This window comes from Nicotiana tomentosiformis, chromosome 5 (genome assembly GCF_000390325.3).
Source record: "Nicotiana tomentosiformis chromosome 5, ASM39032v3, whole genome shotgun sequence".
NCBI lineage: Eukaryota > Viridiplantae > Streptophyta > Magnoliopsida > Solanales > Solanaceae > Nicotiana > Nicotiana tomentosiformis.
In genome coordinates, this window is record NC_090816.1 from 15,608,916 (window position 1) to 15,620,244 (window position 11,329).

Below are 11,329 nucleotides of genomic sequence, written 5' to 3' on the forward strand. Positions count from 1 at the left end.
TTTAACTAACAGAAATAATTAAATTCTTTCAAAACGCAACAATTCTCAATATATATATATTAAATCCTTCATTTTCAATAAAAATTTCAATTTATCAAATAGCCTCACAAGCTGCAATAAACTATCAAAGTATTGTGTAATTATTATTATTAGGCACGATTTCTGCAGAGGTCGTACGGCCCGATCCAGAGTGTCGTGTACACAGCCGAGTGATGTGCGGCACGATCCATAGATGCATCTATCCTGCCGAGGCGTTCGCTCCGCTCCACAAGAAAGGAGGACATTTTCTTATATACCTCCGAAAGGAGAGTATATTTATTACAAGATAAATTCGAGAGGAAGAACAATTTCTCTTATTAATTAATTAAAACAGAAAATTAAGCATATGGGATTTTCATCCTTTAATATCTTCCCTAACAATTCACAATATATATATATATATATATATATATATATATATATATATATATATATATATATATATATATATATATATCAAATAATTTAATTAAGTAAAGAATATAATTTACACAAGTAATTCATGCTTTTGAGTCCTAAACTACCCGAACTTTAGCATTAATAGTAGTTACGCACGGACTCTCCTCACCTCGTGCGTACGTAGAACCCACAATTAACAATAATTATTAATTTAATCACATATGAGGTAATTTCCCCCTCACAAGAATAGACAAGAGACTTACCTCAATTTACTCTAATTTATTCCATTAGTAGACCCTTTCCTCGATTATCCAACTCTGTCTGGCTCGAATCTAGCCAAAATAATTTGATACAAACACTAGAAATTATAGGAATCAATTCCATAAGAAAATACTACATTTTCAATAAAAATACGAAATTAATTAAAAATTTGTTCGTGGGGTCCACGTATCGGAATCCGACGAAAGTTACGAAATCAGACAACCCATTCAATTATGAGTCCAACTATACCAATTTCACTCAAATTCGACTCCGAATCGATACCGAAATCTCGAAAATTTGTTTATACGAGATTTCAAAAATTTCTCAAATTTCAATCTCAAAACACTAATTAAATGGTGAAAACAATGATATATTTGTGTATATAGACCAAATTCGAGTTAGAATCACTTACCCCAATGTCTTTCCTTGAAAATCTATCAAAAATTGCCTCTAGTCAAGCTCCAATTTGTTAAAAATGGTGAATCAGATGAATGCCCTCTTTTATAAAATATGTCCAGGCAGCCTTCGGAACTAGGCCTCGATCGTGGCTTCGATCAGGGCCCTCGAGCCTATGCCTCGATCGTGGCTTCGATCACAGGATCGAGCCTGGACCTCGGTCATGGCATCGAGCCTGGTCCTTCGATCATGGCCGCGATACTGGCATCAAGCCTGTGCCTTCGATCATGGCCTCGATCATTGCATCGAGTCTGGGCCTTTGATCATGGCATCGATCCTGAGCCTAGTCTCTGGCTTCGACCCTGGCCATCGAACCTGGGCTCGATATCTAGGCTCGATCTTGGGCTCGAGCACAGCCTTGAATATCTAGCAGAAGAGAAAATTGCAGTAACTTTTTAAGTCAAATCTTTTATCCGTTAACCATCCGAAACTCACCCGAGACCCTCGGGACCTCAACCAAATATACCAACAAGTCCTAAAATATCATACGAACTTATTTGAAACCTCAAATTACATAAAACGATGCTAAAATCACGAATCATGCTCCAATTCAAGCTTAATGAAACTTAAAATTTCCAATTTCTATATTCGATGTCGAAACCTATCAAATCAAGTCCGATTGACCTCAAATTGTGCACACAAGTCATAAATAATATAACGGAGCTATGAAAATTTTCGGAACTGGATTCCGACTCCGATATCAAAAAGTCAACTCCCCGGTCAAACTTCCAAACTTAAATTCCTATTTTAGGCATTTCAAGCCTAATTTAACTACGGACTTTCAAATAAAATTTCGAACAAGCTCCTAAGTCCAAAATCACCATACGGAGTTGTTGGAATAGTAAAAATTCTATTCCGGGGTCGTTTTCTTAAAATGTTGACCGAAGTCAAACTTGGCTTTTTAAAACCATCTTAAGGAACCAAGTATTCCGATTTCAACCCAAACACTTTCAAATCCCGAACCAACCATCCCCGCAAGTTATAAATCATTAAAAGCACATACAGAAAGTTTTATTTTAGGGAACGAGGTTCTAAAATTCAAAATGACCGGTTGGGTCATTACATTCTCCATCTCTTAAACAAGCGTTCGTTCTCGAACGAGTTTTGAATTGTACCTGGAGTGTTGAATAAGTGTGGATATCTGCTCCGCATGTCTTCCTCGGCTTCCCAAGTTGCTTCCTCGACTGGTTGGCCCTTCCACTGGACTTTTACTGCAGAAATCCTCTTAGACCTCAACTGGCGAACCTGTTTATCAACAATGACAATTGGCTCCTCTTCATAACCCAAGCTATTATCTAGCTGAACTGTGCTGAAGTCTAACACATGTGATAGGTCGGCATGATACTTCCGGAGCATAGATACATGGAAAATCGGATGAACTCCCGATAGGCTGGGAGGCAATGCAAGCTCATAAGCAACCTTCCCCACTCGTCTCAACGCCTCAAATGGGCCTATAAACCTTGTGCTCAATTTCCCCCTTTTCCCAAATCTCATGATTCCCTTCATCGGAGAAACTTTCAAGAGAACATTTTCACCCATCATAAAGGATAAATCACGCGATTTCTGATCTGCGTAACTCTTCTGTCTGGACTGTGTTGTACAAAGTCACTCTTGAATCAACTTTACCTTTTCCAAGACATCTTTTACCAAATCAGTACCATATAATTTAGCCTCACCAGGCTCAAACCATCCGATGGGTGAACGACATCGCCGACCATATAAAGCCTCAAATGGAGCCATCTCGATGCTGGATTGGTAACTGTTATTATAAGCAAACTTGGCCAAAGGCAAGAAACGATCCCACTGACCTCCAAAGTCAATCACACATGCCCTGAGCATATCCTCCAAAATCTGAATTGTCCGCTCTGACTGCCCATCGGTCTGCGGATGAAAGGCTGTGCTGAGCTCTACACCGGGTCCCCAATTCACTCTGTACTGCTCTCCAAAAATGTGAAGTAAATTGAGAGCCTCTATCTAATATGATAGAAATTGGCACACCGTGCAACCGAGCTATCTCCTGAATATATATCTGGGCCAACCTCTCTGAAGTATACGTAGTCACAACCGGAATGAAGTGTGTCGACTTTGTCAACCTATCGACGATGACCCAAACTGCATCAAACTTCCGCAAGGTCTACGGCAACCCAACTACAAAGTCCATAGTGATGCGTTCCCATTTTCACTCTGGTATAGTCATCTACTGAAGTAAGCCGCCCGACCTCTGGTGCTCATATTTAACTTGCCGACAATTTAGACACCTAGCTACATACTCAACTATGTCCTTTTTCAATCGTCTCCACCAATAATGCTGCCTCAAATCACGATACATCTTCGTAGCACCTGGATGAATAGAGTACCGAGAACTGTGTGCTTCCTCTAGGATCTTTTTCCTCAGTCCATCCATATTAGGAACACATAGACGATCCTGGAGTCACAGAACACCATCCGCGCTAATAGTAACTTCCTTGGCACCACCCCGTAGTACTGTTTCTCAAAGAACAATTAAGTGTGGATCATTATACTAGCGAGCCTTGATCTGTTCAAATAGTGAAAAATGAGTTACAACACATGCAAGAACTCGACTGGGCTCTAAAATATCCAGTTGCACAAGTCAGTTGGCCAAGGACTGAATATCTAAAGCCAATGGCCTCTCTTCTACTTAAATGAAAGCCAAACTACCCATACTCTCCGCCTTTCTACACAAGGCGTCTGCAACCACATTTGCTTTCCCCGGATAATATAGGATAGTAATATCATAATCTTTTAGTAACTCAAGCCATCTGCGCTGTCTCAGATTTAGGTCCCTCTGCTTGAACAAATTCTGCAAACTGTGATGATCAGTGTAAATTTCACAAGACACCCCATAAAGATAATGCCTCCAAATCTTAAGAGCGTGAACAATCGCAGCTAACTCCAAATCATGTACTGGATAATTCTTCTCGTAGGAATTCAGCTGGCGTGAAGCATATGCAATAACTCGCCCTTCCTACATCAGTACATAACCCAAGCCAACGCGTGAAGCGTCACAATACACTCTATACATCCTCGAACCGGAAGGCAACACTAACACTGGTGTTGTAGTCAATGCTATCTTGAAGCTTCTGAAAGCTCACCTCACACACACACACACACACACACACACACACACACACACACATATATATATATATATATATATATATATATATGTCAAATAATTTAATTAAGTAAAGAATACAATTTACACAAGTAATTCATGCTTTTGAGTCCTAAACTATCCAAACTTTAGCATTAATAATAGCTACGTACGGACTCTCGTCACCTCGTGCGTACGTAGCCCCCACAATTAATAACAATTATTAATTTAATCACCTATGAGGTAATTTTTCCCTCACAAAATTAGACAAGAGACTTACCTCAATTTGCTTCAATTTAATCCACTAATAGACCCTTTCCTCGATTATCCAACTATGTCTCGCTCGAATCTAGCCAAAATAATTCGATACAATCACTAAAAATTATAGGAATCAATTCCATAAGAAAATACTATATTTTCAATAAAAAATCGAAATTAATTAAAAATTAGTTCGTGGGGCCCACGTCTCGAAATCCGGCAAAAGTTACGAAATCAGACAATCTATTCAATTACGAGTCCAACCATACCAATTTCAATCAAATCTGACTTCGAATCGATACCGAAATCTCAAAAATTCGTTTCTATGAGATTTCAAAAATTTTCCAAATTTCAATCTCAAAACACTAATTAAATGGTGAAAACAATGATATATTTATGTATATAGACCAAATCCGAGTTAGAATCACTTACCCCAATGTGTTTCCTTGAAAATCTATCAAAAATCGCCTCTGCTCAAGCTCCAATTTGTTAAAAATGTCGAATGGGACGAATGCCCTCTTTTATAAATCTGTCCAGGCAACCTTCAGAACTGTGCCTCGATCATAGATTCGATCGGGGCCCTCGAGCCTAGGCCTCGATCGTGGCTTCGATCAGGGCCCTCGAGCCTATGCCTCGATCGTGGCTTCGATCACAGGATCGAGCCTGGACCTCGGTCATGGCCTCGATTATGGCATCGAGCCTGGTCCTTTGATCATGGCCTCGATCCTGGCATCAAGCTTGTGCCTTCGATCATGGCCACGATCATGGTATCGAGCCTGGGCCTTTGATCATGGCCTCTATCATGGCATCGAGCCTGAGCCTCGTCTCTGGCTTCGACCCTGGCCGTCGACCATGGGCTTGATATCTGGGCTCGATCTTGGGCTCGATCACAACCCTGAATATCCAGCAGAAGAGAAAATTGCACCAGTTTTTTAAGTCAATTCTTTTATCCGTTAACCATCCGAAACTCACCCGAGGCCCTCGGGACCTCAACCAAATATACCAACAAGTCCTAAAACATCATACGAACTTATTTAAAACCTCAAATTACATAAAATGGTGCTAAAATCACGAATCATGCTCCAATTCATGCTTAATGAAACTTAAAATTTTTAACTTCTACATTCGATGTCGAAACCTATCAAATCAAGTCCGATTGACCTCAAATTTTACACACAAGTCATAAATGACATAACAGAGCTATAAAAATTTTCGGAACTTGATTCCGACTCCGATATCATAAAGTCAACTCCCCGGTCAAACTTCCAAACTTAAATTCCTATTTTAGCCATTTCAAACCTAATTTAACTACGGACTTCCAAATAAAATTCCGAACACGATCCTAAGTTCAAAATTACCATACAGAGCTGTTGGAATCGTCAAAATTCTATTCCGGGGTCGTTTTCTCAAAATGTTGACCGAAGATAAACTTGGCCTTTTAAAACCATCTTAAGGAACCAAGTGTTCCGATTTCAACCCAAACACTTTCAAATCTCGAATCAACCATCCCCGCAAGTCATAAATCATGAAAAGAATATACAGAAAGTTTTATTTTAGGGAACGGGGTTCTAAAAGTCAAAATGACCGGTTGGGTCATTACAATTTTAGCTTTAGTAGGGTTATAAAATGACTCGGATATGGCATACAAATAAAATACGAATTTTCTAGCATAGATTATTTTAGTATAGAATAATTATGGATGTGCATTATGTAACAAAAAAAGGCAAAAATTTTGTAGTATAGGATAATCATTTTAAACTAATGTAGAATTTAATATTTTTTTTTATCGAAACCCATTTGGGTTTTGAATCAAATCTTACTAAGAGAGACATGTATCTAAAGTGGGTATGACCTATTTAAGCTTATGTGACAAATATTTTTGAATTTTTCTTATTAAATTTTATGCCATGTCATATTTATAGTAGGGGTTTGAGGCAAAATAATTTTTAAGTGACAATTATAAAGTTTAGTTACTTTTAAATGACAAAAAATAATTGAATGACATTAGTGAAATTGAAAGATAGTTCACTGACCATCAGTGAAATTAACCCTACACTTGAATAAACAAATAAACGATGAAATATAATCTGCATGTTATCCAACAAATGAACTTGACTTTACTTTAAAAGTGAAAATGGAATTTATAAATTATAGGTAGATTTATCAAATTAGTTGGCATTTGTTTTCGAGTTCCCAAAAATTGAGTTTTAAACTCATTTTAATTTACAGTTTCTGAAAAGGTGTTTGTTTAAATTTTTTGCTAAGATACAAAATTGAAAAAGATAAAAAGAAGAAACTCAAACTCTTTTTTTTTTTTTTTTGCCTAACGCGGCCGTGTATCCACCGTTAAAACTGTGTAAATTGGTCACAGTATAACCAAAACAGACTTTATAATTTCTAGTAGGATACAACCAAAATGCCCCCCAGAATTGGTAACAGCAAGTATGGACGACATTACACAAACTACTTATCTTTTCTGCTCGTCCTCCTTTTATGCTTCCGTGATTTCACTTCTTTTAACTTATTAACCCGACTAATTCTATTCGCATGACGTATCGATTAATTCACATTAACACCAGGAGGAAGAATTTATTATTAAAAATTCCTTCATTTTCATGGCACATATCCAAAAATTATACGGTACAAAATGAAGAGATATTATCCATTCATCACATATATCGGTAGTGAGCTATTTTTACTGTACCACACCAAGGGCAGAGCTAAAAGTCGAAATACGGATGAGGTCGAATCCAATAACTTTTATTCAAACTCTATATTTGAATTAAGAAACTAACTAAATATGTACGAATATTAAAATTTAGAACCTAGTTACTAGCATCTTATGTCGGTATTCCTAGAATTTGAAACTCAGAAATTCAAATCTCGACTTCATCCCTCTCTACAACACCATAAAATCTTTTGCTACTTATATTACATTAACTTTTATAACCCTGCCTCGTCTTTTCCATGCACACAAAAATCAGAGTCTCTCGAACCTGTTTGGTCATAGATTTTATCAAAATAAATTTGAATTTTATTTGACAAACACATGTTTGGCCATATATTTTGCCTACCTTTTTGGTCAAATCCCAAGTCCCAAATCCCAAAACCAGCTCAATAATTGATTTTGTGCCAAAATATCACTATTATATTTTTAAAAATTGCCCCATACTTTTATATTTTATAAAAGAGCCTACCATTTATTATTTTGTAACGATGTTGCTTCGTCTTCTCGGTCATATGATAGTGTATCATGTAGTTTATTATAAAAATGATAATTTTGTATCAAATTTATTTATGTTCAGGACTATGGTTTGCGATAATATAATGAATGTTATTAATAATGGTATTGTTGGGTATTTATGATAGTTTTTAGAACTTATGGGTATAAGTCATGTTTCATGTTTTTCCAAATCAAATTTCACCCAAAACATATGTCCAAACACATTTTCATCTTCAAACCAAACTTTATCCAAATCAAAATTTTCAGAATAAATTTAAAAATCTATGACCAAACGCTAGCTTGGTAATTCAAATATGAGGTCACTTCCTGTGACTTTTTCTTTCAAGATTGACAAAGAAGGTCATGAAAATCCCAAGAAGATAAGAAAGGACTGTCCAACAAAGGAAAGAAGAATCATCCAAAAGAGAAAGAAATACCAGAATTAATCCGATTTGTGGCTTGATACAGTTGGAATTATTGCGCTCATATATGTATGTCTTGTACTGTAACAAAATTCAAAGAAAACAATAAAAAGATTTTCCTACTATATTCAAAAATCAAAACCTACCTCAAGGCTACATTTACAGCAATACTTTTTGTACAAATCAGTATTTAAAATCATCAAACATGTCACCATAGTAAATGCTTCCTAACTGCCTCATTCAGTGTCTTGTCTCTTCACCCCCTCTCCCCCCAAATTATAGAAATTATTAGTAAAACAACAAAAAATTAATCTTCTAAATATAGGATTTTTTTTAGACATATTCCACATGTTAATTGTAACTCTTAGTCCTAAAATTATAATAATTAGACAATTAAGGATTATAAAGGAAAATCTTGGTGCAACGATCAAGTTGTCTCCGTGTGACCTTATAAGTCGTCAGTTCGAGCAGCGGAATCAACCATTGATGTTTGCATCAATATGGGCCGGCTACATCATACCCCTGGGATATAACTTATCCAAAACCCTACGTGAACACAAAATATTTTGTGCACCCTGAGTGCCCTTTAGACAATTAAGGATTATAGAAGTGACCATCACATCTGCATTTCCATCCAAGTGGCTTGTAATTGGAGTACCTGCTGTTGGCCCCAGAAGGTGAAAGCGACGACTCTGCAGTATTGTAGTATTGGGTTCGAACCAGATCATGACCATGACTCGGTTCAACTCGGTTGTGGCTCGGTAGGGTTGGAACCTGAACAGCCATGCATGGATGACATTGGTTACACTTGTTGTAACAACTCGGTGGCATTGATCCCAATCTTGTTTTTTCTTCAACCAAAACATCCTATTAAAAATCAAAACCAAAATTCAACACCATATCAACATTAGGCAGATCTAGAATGGTTCGGCATGTTTAACTGATCTTACTATTTTCAGCTCGCTTCACTCATGGTATATGTCCTTTATTCTATTTTATGTGACATAGTTCTAAGTATGATGGTCAAAATACTCTTTCCGTAATTTATGTAAACTTATTTTCTTTTTAGTTTGTGTCAAAAAGAAAGACTTCTTTCCCAATTTAGAAATAATTTACTTTTATGTAATGATTTATAATCACACAAAGTATATGTACCTCATTTTTTAGGTCACAAATTCAAAAAAAATTTTTCTTCTCTTAAACTCCGTACCAATCAAATGGATTCACATAATCTGAAACGGAGGGAGTAGTTAATTTTTAGCGCATTCAACCTTCAATTTTCGTAAAGAAATTTACATAATTGGATAACATATATAAAAGAGAGATAAGTCATAGTAATGTTAATAATTCAAAAAATCTAGAAATTATTAAAGTATGCGTTCAAAAAGAATATCTTTACTCTCCTAAAAATATTATTACCACATTAACTGAAAGAGAGGGAGTAATAAATACTTTAAAATATAAATATATATTTGATCACAATCATCCCAAACTAGTTGATTCTAAATTTTGAATTCACCACTTTAAAATTTGCTTACTATAGAACTTCATAAGCATCCATGTATCATAAAAAATAAAAACATAAAACTACTACGATTATACATGGAAAATACAAGCATGGTTTTTTTTTTTGGGAGGGGGGGGGGGGGGGGGTTATAGGGGTTAGAACAAGAAGAAATTAATTAAGAGTCTTACCTGAGTAGAGTCTAGGGTTCCATGTTTAGGATTTAAAGAATAGTAGGAAGGAGAGAGAAGGAGAAGAAGGAGAATTGCAATAACTATGTATTTGATAGTGAAAATTAATGAGGAAATAAGTGAAGTCATTCTCATAGCTGCAATGGTAGCATTTTTCTTTATATATAACTTCACATGAAGCAAGAAATTAACAAATAAATTTTAAGAGAAAATATGAAAACTCAATTGCCTATGTAGGAAAAAGAATGAGGAGGGAGAGAGAAATGAAGAGTTATGTTCATAGTTTTTTACTCAGATTTTGAGAAAAGGAAAGACACCAAATTAAGAGGTGGAAAAGTTGCAGAAGAAGGGCTTTATCACTTGTTTTATTTTTGTTTTAGCACTGAGGAAAAGAACAGAAGAGTGAAAAGAACAAGACAGGGAAAAGGAGGGACAATAATAGGGAGATTTTGGTGGCAGAACAAAGGGGAGAATGAAGCTTTTAGACCACCTAATTTTCTTCTCTACGTAGTGTTTTTTTTACTAGGGTTTAAATCAGTTAGATCGAACCCATAGTTTGTTAGTTAATAAGTTTGCAATTAAGTATTTATATATTTTAAATAAATTGCTTAATATAAATTTAAGATTTAAATAAAAGTTACTGAATTTGTTTAAATTCGCAGTTAACACTGTCTCGCCGCCCTTGGTTTGAATGCATGTAGGAGTATATACTACCAACATAAATCTTTTTACTTTACTTTATCATGCTATTGCTATGTAACCTTTTAACTTTAATTAATTTTTTGCGGTAAATGTGTATTAATAACTTAAATTACGAAACTTATTACAATTAGTTAAAATTAATCACCAATGCGATCCATTTTAGTAAAAATACAATATCTCCCAACATAAATCTTTATATGTGTGTATATAGAGTACGGTAAAACTTCGTGTATCAAATATTTACACAAAACAAATGAATGCAAAATATATATCATGCAAATAAACTTTTACCCATTAATTATAATTAAATAATATATTTTTTTCAATGTTATATTTGACTCTTGTGTAAACAATGTATGCAAATACTGAGTATATGAGGCTACTTGTCTACTAGTAATTGATTTTATAGTACAACGATAATAAATTCAGTGAAATTTTACATATGAAATCTTGAAAGGTTAGTATGTACACATTTCTTATCTTTACCTTGAGAAAGTGTAAAAGGTTATTCCGGTAGATCTTACGGCTCGGAAAAGATACAAAGAAAGAGAATAAAAAGGCTCAAGAAAGGTAAAAAAAAAAAAAAGGGAATAAATTGAAGAAATAAAAGAATCTAATTTTTATGCATTGGTTATTTAAAGTTTTTTGTCATTATCAGGTCAAATTAACTTTATAAGTTTTAAAATCAAATAAAAAATTGGATTAGTATAGAAGACAGACAGGTACATTTTCGTTTTCTTTTTAGCAGAATCAGAAGAG

General features: G+C 35.3%; 1 non-coding gene across 1 annotated transcript; it reads right to left on the bottom strand.

Moving 5' to 3' along the window:
- Positions 1-8,265: 8,265 nt before the first annotated feature.
- On the bottom strand, positions 8,266-10,354 carry LOC104084681 (uncharacterized). The gene is made up of 2 exons (XR_011415944.1): positions 9,869-10,354; positions 8,266-9,040 (listed from the first exon to the last, which is right to left on the bottom strand). It is a non-coding gene; the product is annotated as an uncharacterized protein (transcript).
- Positions 10,355-11,329: the final 975 nt, after the last annotated feature.